The sequence below is a fragment of the Pongo abelii genome, chromosome 6 (genome assembly GCF_028885655.2).
Source record: "Pongo abelii isolate AG06213 chromosome 6, NHGRI_mPonAbe1-v2.0_pri, whole genome shotgun sequence".
Classification (NCBI taxonomy): domain Eukaryota; kingdom Metazoa; phylum Chordata; class Mammalia; order Primates; family Hominidae; genus Pongo; species Pongo abelii.
In genome coordinates, this window is record NC_071991.2 from 120369218 (window position 1) to 120386596 (window position 17379).

Sequence of the window (17379 nt, forward strand, 5' to 3'; positions counted from 1 at the left end):
CCTGAAGCAAGCACATCTCTGAGTCTCATACAAGGCCCTGGAGGAGTACTGCCTGTTTATCATTGTTAATTATTCAGTGTCCAAGGGCTCTTTAGTCAGCAGGTGATTAATCCTGCCAGGCTGGGTCCTTCTCTTCAAAGCAGCAGGTTCCCTTCTGGCCCAAGGTGTGCTTAGAAATGATTTTAGGAGCTAGGGCTTAGAATGGGGGCCTCAGTACTCTTCCTGGTGCCTTATCCTAATGTGTCTGAATAGTATACAAGTTGCAAGACACAGTCCCCTTTACTCTCTCTTGTCTCCTCAAGTGGAAAAACAGAGTCTCTCCCAGAGCTCCAAGTTATGCTGCTTGGGGTTGGGGGGGAGCAGTTCACAAGCACTGATACAGTTTGGCTGTCTGCCTACCTAAATCTCATCTTGAATTGTAGCTCCCATAAGTCCCAGGTGTCATGAGAGGGACCCAGGTGGAGATAATTGAATCATGGGCGTGGTTTCCCCCTACGGTGGTGCATAAGTCTCAAGAGATCTGATGATTTCATAAATGGGAGTTCCCCTGCATGAGCTCTCTCTTACCTGCTGCCATGTAAGACGTGTCTCATTTCCCCTTTGCTTTCCACCGTGATTATGAGGCCTCCCCAGCCATGTGAAACTGTGAGTCAATTAAACCTCTTTCCTTTAAAAATTACCCAGTCCCAGGTATGTCTTTATTAGCAGCGTGAGAACAGACTAATACAAGCACTTCCTTGGCTGCCCTGCTGATGTCTCACTAGGATGTGTCCCCCTTAAGTCTACTGGCTCTGAGGCAAGCACAGCACCAGGACTCGCCCAGGAATTGCAGTCCTTGTGGCCTAGACTGCCTTTCAAGTTTATTTAGGACCCCAGAGCCCTTAGCCCTCAGTGGCAAGGCTTGCTGGAACTCAGGCTCTGACAGCTGACTCCCATTTGGATAGGGCTTATCTAAATGCTCCCTCTGCAGGTGCCAGCGGAGTCCTGCTTGGTGTTGCTTTCTATTGTGACAGGGCAGCACTGAGTTCCAATGAGAAGTTCCACAATCACTGTGCGTCCCTCTTCCAAGCACATAGATTCTCTCTCTGTGTCATGTGGTTACTGCTAGGAAACGGGGATGGGATGATGTTGGCAATTCAAGACTGTCTTTCCTACCATCTTCAGTTCCTCTTTCAGTCATATCAAGTTAAAACCAGGTACCGTGATCACTCATCTGATTTTTGGTTCTTATGAAGGTGCATTTTTTTGTGTGAATAATTTTTCATTTTAGTGTTGTGTGGGGAGGTTGATTGGTGGAAGATTCTATGTGGCCATCTTGCTCTACCTCCAGTCCAATCTCTGTGGCTAATTTTTAATATGAAATTTAAATTTTTAATAGTTCTTAAATAATTTTAGTTTTACCACTCTGATTATAACTATAGTCTTACAGTATAAGGCTTTAAACCACTTGCCTCTTATTTGAGAAAACAAATATTTGGCTTACTTGAAGATCTACACATCCATGGTATTTGGTATTTTTTGAACACCATAAGCTTTACTATTGACACTTTGTAAAATCATTTGGCAGTACTTTAAAATCTTCAGTCCATCCCAGTAACTAAAATGACTCTGGAATTAGAGTGAAAGTAGGAAGAATTTGATAAGTCACAAAAACATCTGCATGTTTAATTAACTTTTATAGAATAGATGGGAACAGTGACTTTCTTTTCTCCCCTTTTTAAATTCTTTTTATAATTTCCAAGGAAACTATTACATCCTAATTTCTTCTTCTCATTAAGACAAGAATCTTTATATCCCTGAAAAACAAAAAGGTTTATTATACCAAGGTAGATGTATCTTCCATGGATTTGCTAGTCTCAAGTAATTTACTATTAAAGAATGTATTGCTGAAGAACAATTGGCAGTATCTATCAAAATTTAAAATTTATCTCCTTTAATCCAGCAATTACACTTCATGTGTAAAGTAACATATGTACAAGGAAATTCACTAAAGCATTGCTTGTACAAGCAAATTTGAAAAATAACTAAATGTCCTTCAATAGGGGAGTGATTAAATATATTATGGTATATCCGCTTTTATATAGACTGATCTGGAAAGACTTTTAATACATAGTAGTGAAGAAAAAAGGTACAAAATGGGGTTTATATTATGCTACCATTTATATTAAAAATCAGAATATGCATATATAGTTTGCAAAGGCATACTATTTCTCTAGAAACATATAGAAGAAACTGGTTAAAGTCTTGGCTCAGAGGAAAGGGCCTGGTAACCAGATAAGAGAAAAGGGATTGGGATCTACCTTTCACTGCTGATACACTTCACCTTATGAATATTCTACCAAATGCATGCATTATCAATTAAATAACAAAAAAAGAATTTCAAAGAAACCATATTTTTATGTAAAAAGAATAAAATTCATATGTCCATGACAAAGTCTCAACTAGTCAGTTTTGCTAGTCTGCATGCAAATTATGTGACAAAAGATTAATCCCAGAAACTTCTTTCCTTTATAAAGAGGTTTCTGATCTTTATAATCTCTGAACAGTTACTAGTCAGAAGTTCATGTTGTTGTATAGGAAAACTCTAAATTTTCATAACTTTATCAATTCTACTAATTTGGAATATAATGTATCCCAAAACTAGATCATATATATCTTGAGGTCATTGGTTATTTTTATTTTTTAATGCATCAAAAATATCTACTATTCTCAGATACAGTGGGAGGTCAAAATGTTTTTATCGATTGTGCAAGAAATTAGAAATGGGGTTTAGCGTCTTTAGTAATCTCTACTTCTAGCTGTGTGGAATAAAAATGTAGTCATTTATTTCAGTGCCTGTGAATAAAACTTCCTTAAGCAATTGAGTGATTTTAGAGAGTTATTAGCTATTAACAGGATTTATTGAGTGTACTCCTCAAATAGGCCTCTAGATATATTCATAAAACTATGAAATAAAGATGGAATTGTTGGTTGGTATTAAGGTTTATAATGAAAGTCATCTAGAGGCAATTCATAAAAGCAGGTAATGAATATAACCACACATATACACCTACATCTAGTTTAGGAACTCATTTAGTTTAGAAAGAGGAATGAAATCCATGTTTCTCTTACCTTGGTGTGCTTATCTTCCTTAACACCCTCTCATTACTCTTTATCCTGTATAGGTACTTCTAATAATGCTCTGGAAATCTTGAAAGATCTCATTAAATCCTTATTGAAGAAAAGAATGTGTAGGGTCTATCCTTCCTTATGACTTAAGGTTCCAGTAAGCACTTTAGGATATACCTTAAAGGGATTGATTTTTATGAATTCTTTTGCATGAGGCCTTTTATGACAATAGAAGAGGGAAAAAGTGCCAAAAGGGCTCTGGAAGGAAGGAAGAGAAAAGGAGAAAGTGCAGGGGATGATGTGATATATAGCTATAGCCAAACATTCTAGGTGAGAAGGGATGTGCAGAAAAGAAGAATGAACACATGAAATGGTGCAGCCACACTTCTGTGAAAACATTAGTGTCCTATGGTCCCAGTGGTCCTTTCTAGGGAAGACCTCAATGGCAAGAAATGTGGTGGAGCAGTGATGATGTCTTGCAGAGTTGGAATTGTTTGTGAATATAATGGAGATTCATAGGACTCCCAGAAACCATTGATGTAAATCTATAGGAGCTGAAGTTTTAGTTGACAGGTAGAACAGAAATGAAATGAGCTATTATCATTACTCTGTTCTCATCAAAATCATAGCATTGGTTGTTATAAATGTAGATAAGGCATATTAAAAACTTACATGAATGAATTCAGTAAAGAAATACAACCATGTGCATATATTCATATCATGTCAACTAGCTATTTTTTCAGAATCAAAAAATATTATCTTGCTATTTTGGCATGTAGTCAGGATAAGCATACTGTTGTTTGATAAAGTATTAAAGTTCACAATGAATAAATATCATCTTTGCAACTAAACTCCATGGTATTTTCTTACTAAGAATGTTTTTGTACTTACAAGAACAGATGTAGTGATAAAAGAATACCAAGTTTTTCTAAGTTCTTCAATTAAAAAATTCTAAACCTAGAATATACATATGTGCATGTATTTATGTGTGTGTATGTGTGTGTATTCTTTTATCTATAAAATGGGAATAAGTAACATTTATAATATATGTTGAGTTCCTAAGTAAAATCGTTTTCCAAATGTAAAATGAGTTGCTTTCAAAGCATTGGTGTATTTTTTATATTTTTCTTATTTAATAATCAGAAATTCAATGTTTACTTCAATAATCAAAAAATTATTTCAGATGGCAACTGACATTTTCTCATATTAAAAAAAATGAATCCTTGAGTTGACAGACATCCAACAGTAGGAGGTAAGCCTTGAGCTGACAGTTGCTTCCTCATACAGACTTTTAATTACAGAGTCAGCATGCAAGCTTCAGAAGCCCCCAGGAGTCAGTAGCTAACATTGACTTGTGTGCAATCCATTGCTAGAACTGTAATAGGAAAAAGTGTGGCAATTAAATGTGGGTTTTAGTGAGGGCATGCAGTGTATGTATCTGTTCTAGGACCATGAGTCTTAATTTCATATAGAAAAAAGGCTATCATTTTATCTATTTAGCTTTATCAGAAAATGGGTTGTTTTCCATAATTAAAATTTTATAATAATTGAGGCCTAGAATTTATTCACTGGGATATCTAAGCCATTTAGATATCTAAGCCACATCTTTTAAATGTATATTGGTGTGTCCCTACCTTTTGCACAGAGTATTTCGAACAAAATATAAACTTCTCTTACTCTGCTAAGTTCCAGTGATAAAGTTGAATTTTTGAGGTTTCATTGTGATTACAGTGAATCTCTAGTTTTTCTAGCTCTGCATCTTACATCAGCCATTCTTTCTCAACACTAGCATTTAGCACAACAGTCATGCTGGTCTTTCTAAAAGGCTGTTTTATGAAATCTAGGTACAAAGATGACTGAGTTTATTAGAGTAAATCAATTATTTCCTCATTATTTTAAATCAGTGGGCTTTTATATGAGGCTCAAAAGAAGACTTCCTCTCTTCATGGACTCGGCATTTTATTATTGCCATTTTTCTAATCAAATCCCAAAATATTCGCAGAGCACCTGTTACATGCCAGGAGTGAAGGATGTTGCCAAAGATGTGTCAATTGGATGAGCAAAATGCCACTGAACTCAATACTTTGGGAAGTAGGGAGTATGGGTTTTGCTATTTCTCCCCAGGCTTTCCACATCCATGGGCACAGTCAAGAACTCTTATTTTCGAAGATTTTCTATTGTTTTCTGCATCAGCAGAAGATTATATATAACCTCTCCACACTTGCAATTTTAGAATCATCGTGTTTTCTGAGGCGTATCACCCTTTACAAGCCCTTACACCTTCCCAGGTAAAGTCTTGAGCTGATTGTCTAAAGAGCTTCCTTGTATCTATATGTAAGGAAGCTTGTCTGTGAGGTTCACATCTAAAGTTAGGTGGCTCAGTCTTAGTTTTTCTGTCAAGTTTATCTCCTCCATATGCCTGCTAAAAAATAAAGGTCCTACAAAAACTTGGATAGATCACATTTAGGAAAACATATATGAATAGCAAATACATGAAAGCAGATAAGGAACTTTTGCACAACCAGCCTTAAATCTTTGATTGAGTAAAGCAGTATCAACGAATATACAAACAGATACCCCCGATCCTACAGTTCCCCCTGACTTTTCCATTTTCCCTTTTAGGAAGAATCAGTGGTTCAAACCTTGGCTCCTTTTAGAAGCCCCACTCCAGCACAATTGAGTTAAAATTTCCAGGGTCCTCCTCTATTAATATTAAAAAAACAATTAAGCCTTCCTAGGTGACTCTAATTTATGCCTGTGGTTGACACAACTGAGTTAGATTGATTTAAAAGAGACGATAAATAGACACTGTTTTGGCAAAAGCCCATTCCAAACAGCCATCTGATATCTTACTTAATCTAATCTAAGTTCATTTAAACAGAAAGTTGAAACTAATATAATTTCAAATAATCTTTGGAAAATGTGTAAAACAAAGGCAACATATCAGGAATACATTTTTCCTCCAAATGGGCTAATGATAGTCTACAGAATTTGAGACAGTGTTTCATATTTTGACATTTCAGTAATGGCTATTAATCATAGCCTTCTATTTTACTATTGAAAAATGACATTTAAATACCATTTGTTAATTATAACATCTTTGGAAGTCTATTCATATGTAATCTAAGAGTGAAAAAAGTTTATAAGCCTATCTTGAATTACACATCAAATTGAAAAACCTTTGCTAAAAATAATATAGAACAGAAAAGACATTGTGCAAGGCACTAAAAGTATGTGCTCTGGAGAGGAAAGTTGGTGAGCTACTTTCTATCTGTTTTGACTTTTTTTCTTTACAAATTCTTCATATAATAAAAAGGATAATTTATTTAAAAAATTTCAGGAAAGTTACATTAATTCCTTTTGACTAACATAGAAACTTTAAATGAAAGTCTTATAACTATCTCCTTTAAGATACCTAGAATTTCTCAAATAATAAAATTTCAAAACTGTTAGAATTGATTAAAAAAGTCACTTACTAGCTTTTTTTAAAAGAGAAATATGTACTTATATTTTTTAAAAAATCACTTTGCGAAACATTAGGATTATCCTGGGTATAGTTCATTTACTTTTTGATCAATTTTTTGGAACTGTTCTGTGTAAAATTAAAGTGACTTCCAACATAAAAAAATAACTAGAGACTGAGAGCACCCCAGATTTTCTCATGTGAACAGTAGTTAGCCTTAGAATCTTCAAGATTGCAAGGAAGAGATGTGCTCAGGTGAACTTGGTAATGAGGCTCTATCTTACAGACAAATGGGAAAGGGGGAATCTCAGGACACAACACAGCCAGCTGAGTAGCTGTCCTGCTGCCAGCACCTCCCACTGATCATCATCTGTCATACAGAAATGGAGCACAGGTTGGTTAAATAACTTGCCAATAAGTGTGGAGTCAGGAGTTTCATGGCCTGCCCTCATAACCACTGAAATTCACTGCTTCTCTGAGAAACATAATCAGATAACAGACAGGATACAGGGAGCCTAGAAATCCCAAGTCAGAAATTGAACTTTGTAATTCACTTAGGAACAAGGGATGCCAAACTATGAAACTTTAGAATTTAATTTTGTGTCTTTGGACTTATTTATTTACCCTATGTAATGATACCCTATCTTATTTATTTTCCCTGAAATTATTCACTGCAAAGAAGAAAAAGAAAAGAAAGTGGTTACATTACAAATATGCTGTTATAAAGCACAGTTGAGTGAGAAGAAAATATTCCCAATTAGGAGCAGAGTGGCCTGGAGGCAGAAGTGAATGGGTTCCTCCACATATCCTAAGATGTCAGTAAGAAGAGCCTTTGCAGTCAACTCTGGATGGCAGAGTCTAAATCCAAACTTCTGTTTGTACATTCAAGTTGAGGAATTCCAAGGAGGTTGTTTTTGTTGTTTTGTTTTTGAGAAAATTGGCCCAATTTTTGACCAGCTGTGTCCAAGAGTAGAAATTTAAGGAGAAAGAGAAACATCTAAACAGATCTCTGGGATGTGTAAGTGTGTTTTTCTGATGCATTATCATTTTGAATCCCCAGGTGACCCAGTTTTATTATGGCCATATTAAAATTTAAGATCTACGATTTTTTTAAGTAATAAAATTATGTCTTTTGCAGCAACACAGATGGAGCTGAAGGCTATTTTCCTAAGTTAAATAACTCAGAAACAGAAAATAAAATACTGCATACCCTTACTTGCAAGTGGGAGCAAGACAATAGGTACATATGGACATGCAGAGGGGAATAACAGACACTGGGGACCCCAAAAGGTGGGAGGATGAGAGAAGGGGGAGGTCTTCAAAATTACCTACTGGGTACGATTTTCATTATTCAGGTGATGGTTATGCTAAAAGCCCAGAATTCACCACTACACAATATAAACTGCACATGTATCCTCTGAATCTAAAAATAATAATAATATATGAATAGAATAAAAGGTCTATGATTTGAGTTGCCTACCTGCAACTTTGATTGAGTTGGTATCCTCTGACATCACATTTTCCAGGATGCTTGATTTATGGTTTTAAAAGAATAGAAGGCAACCACTTTAGAATAAGAAGATTATAAACTAGTCTGAAATAGGAATTACAACTACTATGAGAATGCAACCTGGAAATTGATGTGCTAAAGAATGAAAGAGAAAATTAAGCTTCCTGTAATCAATATAACTTTTGTAACACTTTCTAAAAGTTAAAAACTCAATTTTAAAATATCTTTAATGGTTTACTCCTTGAATATCCATTAGAACCTCTTCATAGACCTTCAATGTCAATCTCATCTTTGTTCTTCTGATTTTCTAACTCCCTTTCTTTTAAAATGCATACTCTTGAATCTCTTTTGAAGTGTAGTAGCCTTATGAGGTCTGTTCTCTTTTGGTTAAAGGCTCACCCTCCACTATGGATTCTAAAAGCAATTCCTATGTGTATATGTGAGGGAACCTGAGGTTGAACTGCACACGCGTATGTCAAGAAATATTTGGCAGTCCCTAGTCTCTGGCAGGTGCTCTCACTGTTTTCCAGAATACACACAAAAGCCATACTTCAAATTTCCTAGTCTATTATATTTTTATTATTTTTCCCCACATAGCATAATTAGATTTAGGAAATGTTATGTGAGGTATCCAGAATGAAATAGTATAAGAAACTCTATTAAAAAATTGTAGGCTAGAAATAAGTTTTTATCTTGCCTCCTTAGAAAGATTACATTTAAGAATTAGAATCCTTCCTGGAAAGGGAGCCAAGATCTCTAAAACTCATAAATAGATGGGACCTTTTTAATAGCTGAGACTAGGTCTCATGGAGACGGGGCTACCAAGATCAAGTAGGTTTGGGTACCACTGCTATAAGTTGTTTGCCCCCAGAAATTTCACAGGTATCATCATGTCAGAGATGAGGGAAGAAGACATTGCTTAACGGTGGGAAAAAGCAATGAATTACATCAGGTCTTATAGATCTTGGGGGCTAAGCAGAGAGTTAACAGGATAGTTAGCAGGGTTCAGCATCAGGAAATATTTATGTCCATCTTGAGTTGTGTAAAAGAATAATCATCAATCATAGAAAGAGCATAAAACAAGGGGTGTGCTTGCTGGGTTAACACACTGAAATCATATGTAGATATAGAGGAAAAGGTAGACACATGCCCTACGTATGTGCTTAGGAGACATGGACAGGGTTCCAATTAGACAGATGGTATGAAGTGCAGTTTATTTTTTGATTTTTATTTTAGTTTCAGGTGTACATGTGCAAGTTTCTTATACAGGTAAATTGTACGTCATAAGGGTTTGGTGTACAGATTATTTAGTCACCCATGTAATAACCATAATACCCAATAGGTAGTTTTTCAATCTCAATCTCCTCTTATTCCCTAACCTCTACCCTCAAGTAGACCCTGGTGTCTATTGTTCCCTTCTTTGTATCCATGTGTACTCAATGTTTAGTTTTCATTTATAAATGAGAACATGCAGTATTCAGGTTTTTGGTTTTCTGTTCCTGGGCTAGTTAACCTAGTATAATGGCTTCCAGCTCCATCCGCATTGCTGCAAAGGACATGATCTCATTCTTTTTTATGGCTGCATAGAATTCTATGATATATATGTACCACATTTTCTTTATCCAGTCTATCATTGATGGGCATTGATATGGTTTGCTTCTGCGTTCCCACCCAAATCTCATATCAAATTGTAATCCCCAGTGTTGCAAGTGAGGCCTGATAGGAGCTGGTTGGAACACGAGGTCAGATGAGATTAACACTGAAGGTCTATGAAGAGGTTTTGATGGATATTCTGGTTTCCTTTTTTTTTTTTTTTTTTACTGTAGCCCTGCAGTATAGTGTGAAGTCAAATAATGTGACACCTCCAGCTTTGTTCCTTTCACTTAGTATTGCTTGGGCTATTTAGGCTTTGTTTTGGTTTCATATGTATTTTGGAATAGTTTTTTTTTTTCTAATTCTGTGAAGACTGCCATTAGTAGTTTCATAGGAATAGCACTGGATCTGTACATTGCTTTGGGAAGTGTGGCTATTTGAATAATATCGATTCTTCCTATCAATGGGCATGCAAAGTTTTTCCATTCGTTTGTGTCACCTCTGATTTATTTCAGAAGTGTTTTGTTATTCTTGTTATAGAGATCTTTCACCTCCCTGCTTAGCATATTCCAAGGTATTTGTTTCTTTTGGTGGCTATTGTGAATGGAATTGCATTCGTGATTTGGCTGTCACCTTGGATGTTGTTGGTGTATGGAAAAGCTACTGATAATTTAAAATTGATTTTGTATCCCAAAACTTTGTTGAAGTTGTTTATTAGATCTAAAAGCTTTTGGGCAGAGACTATCAGGTTTTCTAGGTATAAAATTATATCAGGCCAGGCGTGGTGGCTCATGCCTATAATCCCAACACTTTGGGAGGCCAAAGCTGGTGGATCACTTGAGGTCAGGAGTTCAAAACCAGCCTGGTCAAAATGGTGAAACCCCGTCTGTACTAAAAATACAAAAATTAGCAGGGTGTGGTGGTGGGCACCTGTAATCTCAGCTACTTGGGAGGCTGAGAGCAGGAGAATTGCTTGAACCTGGGAGGCAGAGGTTGCTATGAGCTGAGATCATGTCACTGCACTCCAGCCTGGGCTACAGAGCGAGGCTCCGTCTCAAAAAAAAAAAAAAAGTTATATCATCTACAAACAGATATTTTTACTTCCTCTCTTCCTATTTGGATGCCTTTTATTTCTTTATCTTGCCTGATTGCTCTGGCTAGGACTTCTAGTACTGTGTTGAATAGGAGAGGTGAGAGGGGACATCCTTGTCTTGTGCAAGGTTTCAAGGGGAATGCTTCCAGCTTTTGCCCATTCAGTATGATGTTGGCTGTGGGTTTGTCATAGGCAACTCTTATTTTGTCGTATGTTCCTTCAATGCCTAGTTTGTTACGGCATTTTAACATGAAGTGATGTTTAACATGAACTGTACATTATCAAAAGCCTATTCTATCTACTGAGATAATCATATGGTTTTTGTTTTTAATGCTGTTTATGTAATAGATCACATTTATTGGTTTGCATCTGTTGTACCAATTTTGCATCCCAGGGATACAATCTACTTGATCTTGGCAGATTAGGTTTTGATGTGCTGCAGGTTTTGTGCTCAGTTTGCTATTTTTTTGCTGAGGATTTTTGCATCTGTATTATCAAGGATATTGGCCTGAAATTTTCTTTTTTTGTTATGTGTCAGCTAGGTTTTAGTATTAGGATGATGCTGCCCTCATAGAATGAGCTGGGGATGAGTCCCTCATCCTCAATATTTTGGAGTAGTTTCAGTAGGAATGTTATCAGCTTTTCTTTATACATCTGGTAGAATTTTGTTGTGAATCTATACAGTCCTGAGCTTTTTCTTGTTGGTAGGCTTTTTACTACCAATTCAATTTTAGAACTAATTATTGGTCTGTTCAGAGTTCCCATTTATTCTTGGTTCAGTCTTGAGAGGGTGTTATGTGTCCAGGAACTTATCCATTTCTTCCAAGTTTTCCAGCTTGTGTGCATAGAGGTGTTTGTAATAGTCTCTGAGGGATTTTTTTTTTCAAATTTTTATATTACTGTGGGGATTGTGGTAATGTCACCTTTGTCAATTCTAATGGTGTTTATTTGGATCTTCTCTCTTTTTTCCTTTATTCTAGCTAGCAGTCTCTCAATTTTCTTCTTTCAAAAAACTCATTTCTGGATTCACTGACCTTTTGTATGGGTTTTCACATATGAATATCATTCAGTTCAGCTCTCATTCTGGTTATTTCTTGCCTTCTGCTAGGTTTGGGGTTGGTTTGCTCTTGTTTTACTAGTTTCTTAAAGAGTGATGTTAAGTTTTTACTTTGAGGTCTTTGTATCTTTTTGTTGTGGGTGTTTAATTCTCTAACCTTTCATTTAGCACTGCTTTAGCTGTGTCCCAGATATTCTGGTATATTGTATCTTTGTTCTCATTAGTTTCAAACTTTTTTAAATTTCTTCCTTAATGTAATTATTTACCCAGAAGTCATTCAGGAGCAGATTTGTTTAATTTCCAAAATGTATGGTTTTAAATTATCTTCTTAATATTTATTTCCATTTTTATTGTGCTATGGTTTAAGAGTGTAATTGGTATGTTTTCTTTTCTTTTGAATCTGCTGAGAACTGTTTATGACCAATAGTAAGGTCGATTTTAGAGTATGTGCCATATGCAGATGAGAAGAATGTATATTCTATTGTTTTGGGGTAGAGAGTTCTGCAGATGTCTGTTATGTCCATTTGGTCAAGTGTCAAGTTCAGGTCCTGAATATCTTTGTTAGTTTTCTGCCTCAATGATCTGTCTGTGACTGTCAGTGGTGTGTTGAAGTCTCCCATTGTTATTAAGTGTTTATCTAAGTCTCTTTGTAGGTTTCTAAAAACTGTTTTATGAATCTGAGTGCTCCTGTGTTGGGTACATATATATTTATGATAGTTATTTCTTGTTGAATTGAAATTTTTACCATTACGTAATGCCCTTCTTCATCCTTTTTTTGATTGTTGTTGCTTTAAAGTCTGTTTTATCTGAAGTTAGAATCACAACTTCTGCTTGTTTCCTGTTTTCCATTTGCTTGGTGGATTTTTCTCCATCTATTTACTTTGAGCCTACAGGTGTTATTACATGTGAGATGGGTCTCTTAAAGACAGTATACCATTGGGTCTTGCTTCTTTATCCGACGTGCTACCTTGTGCCTTTTAATTGTGGCATTTTGACTGTTTATCTTCCAGGTTAATATTGATATGTGTGGATTTGATCTGGTCACTGTCTTGTTAGCTGGTTATTAGGAAGACTTAATTGTGTAGTTGCTTGATGGTCTGTGTACTTACATGTGTTTTTGTGATGGCTGGTAACAGTCTTTAATTTCCATATTTAGCACTCCCTTAAGGATTTCTTGTAAGGCAGGTTTGGTGGCAATGAATTCCCTTAGCATTTACTTGTTTGAAAAAGATCTTATTTCTCCTTCACTTGTGAAGTGTAGTTTGGCTGGATAAGAAAGTCTTAGTTGGAATTTCTTTTCTTAAGAATGCTGTATATAGTCCCCTCTGAATTGTAGGGTTTCTGCTGAAAGGTCCACTGTTATCCTGATGGGATTCTCTTTGTAGGTGACCTGCCTCTTTTCTCTAGCTGCTGTTAATATTTTTTATTTCATGTCAACCTTGGATAACCTGATGACTATTTGTCTAGGGGATGGTTGTCTTCTATGGTGTCTCACAGGGGTTCTCTGCATTTCCTAGATTTGAATGTTGACCTCTCTAGCAAGGTTAGGAAAATTTGCATGGATTATATCCTCAAGTATGTTTTCCAAGTTGCTTGCTTTCTTTCCCTCTCTTTCAGGGATGCCATTGAGTTGTTGAATTGGTCTCTTTACATAATCCTATATTTCTCAGAGGTTTTGTTATTTTTTTTATTTTTGTCTGACTGAGTAAATTTAAAGAACTCTTTTTGGAGCTCTGAGATTCTTTCTTCATCTTAGTCTATTCTGCTGTTAATATTTACAATCATATTATGATATTCTTGTAGTGTATTTTTTGGCTTTATCAGATCAGTCTGGTTCCTTCTTAACATGACCATTTCATCCCTTCAGCTCCTGTAACATTTTATTGTATTCCTTTGATTCCTTGGATTGGGTTTCGACATTCTCCTGAACCTCAATGATCTTCATTCCTGTCCATATTCTGAATTTTATGTCTGTCATTTCAACCAGTTAAGAACCACTGCTAGGGAAAAGTTTGGTCCTTTGGAAGTAACAAGACACTCTGGCTTTGGGAGTTGCCAGAGTTAATGCACTGGTTCTTTGTCATCTGTGTGGACTGATGCTCCTTTAATCTTTGAAGTTCCTGGAATTTGGATGAGGTTTATTTGCTTTTATCTTCTTTGATGCCTTGGGGGTTTGATTGTGGTATAAGGTGGGTTCAGTTAATTGGCTTTGATTATAGAAGATTTCAGGGGGCCAAGGCTCAGCTCAGTACTCCTGGGCTGCATGTTCTAACTTTAGGGGTCTGGTACTGAGAGCCCTACTTTGTTCTCTGGTCTCCCAAGGTTAGGAACTTGCTTCCCTGAAAGGGCTAAGATGCTCCTGCTCCACTGACCCCAAAATTCTGATGGGGGGTGCAGACCAAAGCACTTAGGGTGGTGTCAGTGGAATCCATGCTTGCTCACACATGCCAGCAGCTGTGGTAGTACAGCATGGTACACATGCATTGGCTGGGTAGGGCACCTGCGGGACTGGGGGCGCCAGTGGTGGTGGGGTGGTGATGGGTCCGCTGGTGTCTGTACGGGCACTCACATTGGAGGTGCAGCAGTACAGTGGGGGTAGGGCACTAGTGGGGGTGCTGGGTTTCTGTGTACACCCTTGTGCCAGAAGTGGCAGAGGAAGCATGGCAGAGATGGATGTTTCAGCATGTGCACACACTTGTACTGGAAGTGGTGGTGGCCCCATTTGGGGTGAGTGAGGCTGTAAGGTGTGCTTGCATGCCCAACACCAGTGTGGCAGCAGGGTGTTGCACACATGCACAGCATTGGGGAAGGGGAGTGAGGTCCACTGACATGTTTGCACCGGTGAAGTGGTTGGTGGGGAGCTATGGGCGAGTGCCTGTCTGCAAAGTGGTGGGAGTATGCTGCAGTGGGTGGAGGCTGCAAGTGGCCTCATTGCATGAGCTTGGGCTGGTCTGTAGGAGCTCTCCCATGGTTATGCCCAGTTTGCCAGTGAACGAGTTACCATGAGGGAAGCACCCTAGTTGGGTATCCGAGGTCGCAAGGCAAGTAGGCACAGCCAGGCAGGGGCCCCAGGAGAGGCCACTAGTGGGGGTGCTCAGATTGGACTGACCTCGTCCAACAGGCAAGACCGCCCTGTTCTGTCAAGCTCTAACATTAACCCTCAGGCTAAAGTCTCCTAGAGGAGCATGGCAAGCCTTGAGGTATAGGTGTCCCTAGCGATACTCCACTGCAGCTGTTCTCATGCCAAAACCTTTGGGCTCCATATATGCTGGAGTCCTGCTCCTGCCACTTTTCTAAGTGGCCCTCTCTTGTAGCTCAAGTGTTCATGGGTGTCTTGGGTTCTCCTGCAGGTAAGGTTCCAGAGGTGAGTGGCAAGAGCAGGCCACTCCTCACCTTTTCAACTCACCCCTTTCCCAGGAGTCACTGGGAGCCAGGAGCAGGTCCTGATGTTCAGCAGCCCTGCACAGGGTTCCCAGCTTTCTCTCTCTTCAGTCCAGTGTCTGCATCCCCCCTCCATCCACTTTCAATGCCTTCTCTCCAAAGGTCTGCTCAGTGTGCCAGTCTTCCTGATGTCCTGGTCCCTTGGTGGGAGATGTTCCTCCTGGCTGCATCCAGTTGGCCATCTTGGCTCCCTCCAACTTTTCAAAATTAAAGAAAAAAATCATAGTAGCAAGATGGTCTGGGTGGCCTTTTTCTCTGCAAAGGCTGTTTGGATGAGGCTGGTCCTGTGAAGGTGTTAGGATCAGTTCTGATGCCTTGCCAATGCGGAGGTGCTGGGGCTGATGGTCATGGCCTGGAGTATGCTCAGATGACAGGTGGTACAGTTGGAGAGTCCCCTTATCACCCTTGGAAATTTTTTAATTTTTTCTTCCAAATCCTGTAGTAATATTGATGTTCCAGAGAGATGTCCCACAGATATTCTGCTCTCATGCACCCTCCCTGCACAGAGTTGAAACTGTACTCCAGTTTCAGAAGTGTGTAGCAGTGTTGTACGTACTTCAAGTTAATCTGAAAAAAAAAAAAAAAAAAAAGAGAGCTTCCCACGAGGGATCCCAAGAAGTCTAAAGTGCAGTTTAGTGAAACAGAAACACCTGTATTATTCAATGGAGCTCTGAAAGATGACTAACGGTTTCTTCCAAACTTAGATTTTCCCCCAAACCCTTGAATTATTGCTATCAGTGAAGTTACTCATGAAGTGTAAAAATAAAACAGTACCATGGACTAAATTGTGACCAGAACTTTAGGGTATACTTGGAGGCCCAGAGGTGAGGCAGGCACAAGCCAGGCATCTGAAGCCAGAAAATTCTGGGTGAGCAGGGAAAGGTAGATACTTACCCTGAGTCAGCACCGTCCAACTATCTAGGCTTCTGGTTACCATGCACCCCCAAATTTGCTTTCCCAGTAGTAGAGTGTTTCCAAAATAAGATTGTTGATAGCACTTTAGCAAAAGTCCTCTTACACTTTGCAGAGATCAGCAGGTTTGAGATACTCAGAAATAAATCCAGAAGTACCTTTTTGTTTGAGCTTCAGTGAGGAAGGACACCTGATGTCAGAGTGCAACATAAGGATTAAAAAATGTAAACACCCCTTCATTCTCCTTTGGAAGGAGACAAGACCTGTGAAACAGCAGGGAGAGATAATTCAATTCTGATGTTGCTGTGTTGATTTTTTGGATAGTTACCATTTTTACAGTTTCGAGGTAGGCTCATTTTCATGCTAGTTCTAAACTCATACATGCACATCCTTCCTGACATGCAAATATAAACTATATATACATATACTTATTTGTGTTGTACATATACTTATTTATGTTGTACATATACACTGCAATAAATGTATACTTCACAATATATAATATCATCTAACATATATATCTGAAATATGAGTAATTTTCCAGGTAAGAAAAGAAGATTTACTTATTCATTAATTTTTTTCAACGAATATTTGCAACACACTCACAGTGATTCAGATACTGTTTTGGATGCTAGGAATATAAAACAGACAAGGTCCCTCCTCTCATGGCATCTGTATTATATTCAAGTTCAGGTAGACACAAAATAAACAAACAAATAATTTAACAAATTAATTCCAGGTAACAGTAATTGCTATGAAAAATTAAACGGGGATATATCTGAGAATGTTTAGAAGTGAGCTTTGGCATGTTAGACAATATCTTGCAGACAACGTTGTTGAAATCTGAATGCTAAGACTCTAACCATGCAAGTGACTGGAGGAAATATATGTGAAAAACATTTGAAGCAGAAGTGAGGTTCAACTTTTTAAAGAACTAAGAGAAACCCTGGAGAGTAGAAAATGAATGAGAGAATTGAGTTGAAGTTGAAGAGGTAGAGGAAACCAAATCACTCAAAGTTTATAGACCATTAATAGGTGGATTCTATTCTCGCAGCCACTAGAAGACACTGGAGAGTTTTAAGCAGGAAAGTGTTGTGGTCTCTTTTGTGTTTTAATGTGTAAGTCCTCCTAGTTGTTGCAAAGAAATGTTCCATAGGGAAAGAGTGGCATCAGGAAAACAGCGTTTGGAGTTTCAGACCCAC

At 37.9% G+C, this 17379-nt stretch overlaps 1 long non-coding RNA gene across 1 annotated transcript in view; it reads left to right on the forward strand.

The window, feature by feature from the left end:
* The first annotated feature begins 1022 nt into the window (after positions 1-1022).
* Positions 1023-17379, forward strand: part of LOC129060464 (uncharacterized) — an 82629-nt gene continuing 66272 nt past the window's right edge. The window contains exon 1 of the long non-coding RNA XR_008527219.1: positions 1023-1196. This is a non-coding gene — a long non-coding RNA (uncharacterized LOC129060464). The remainder of the gene's footprint in view (positions 1197-17379) is intronic.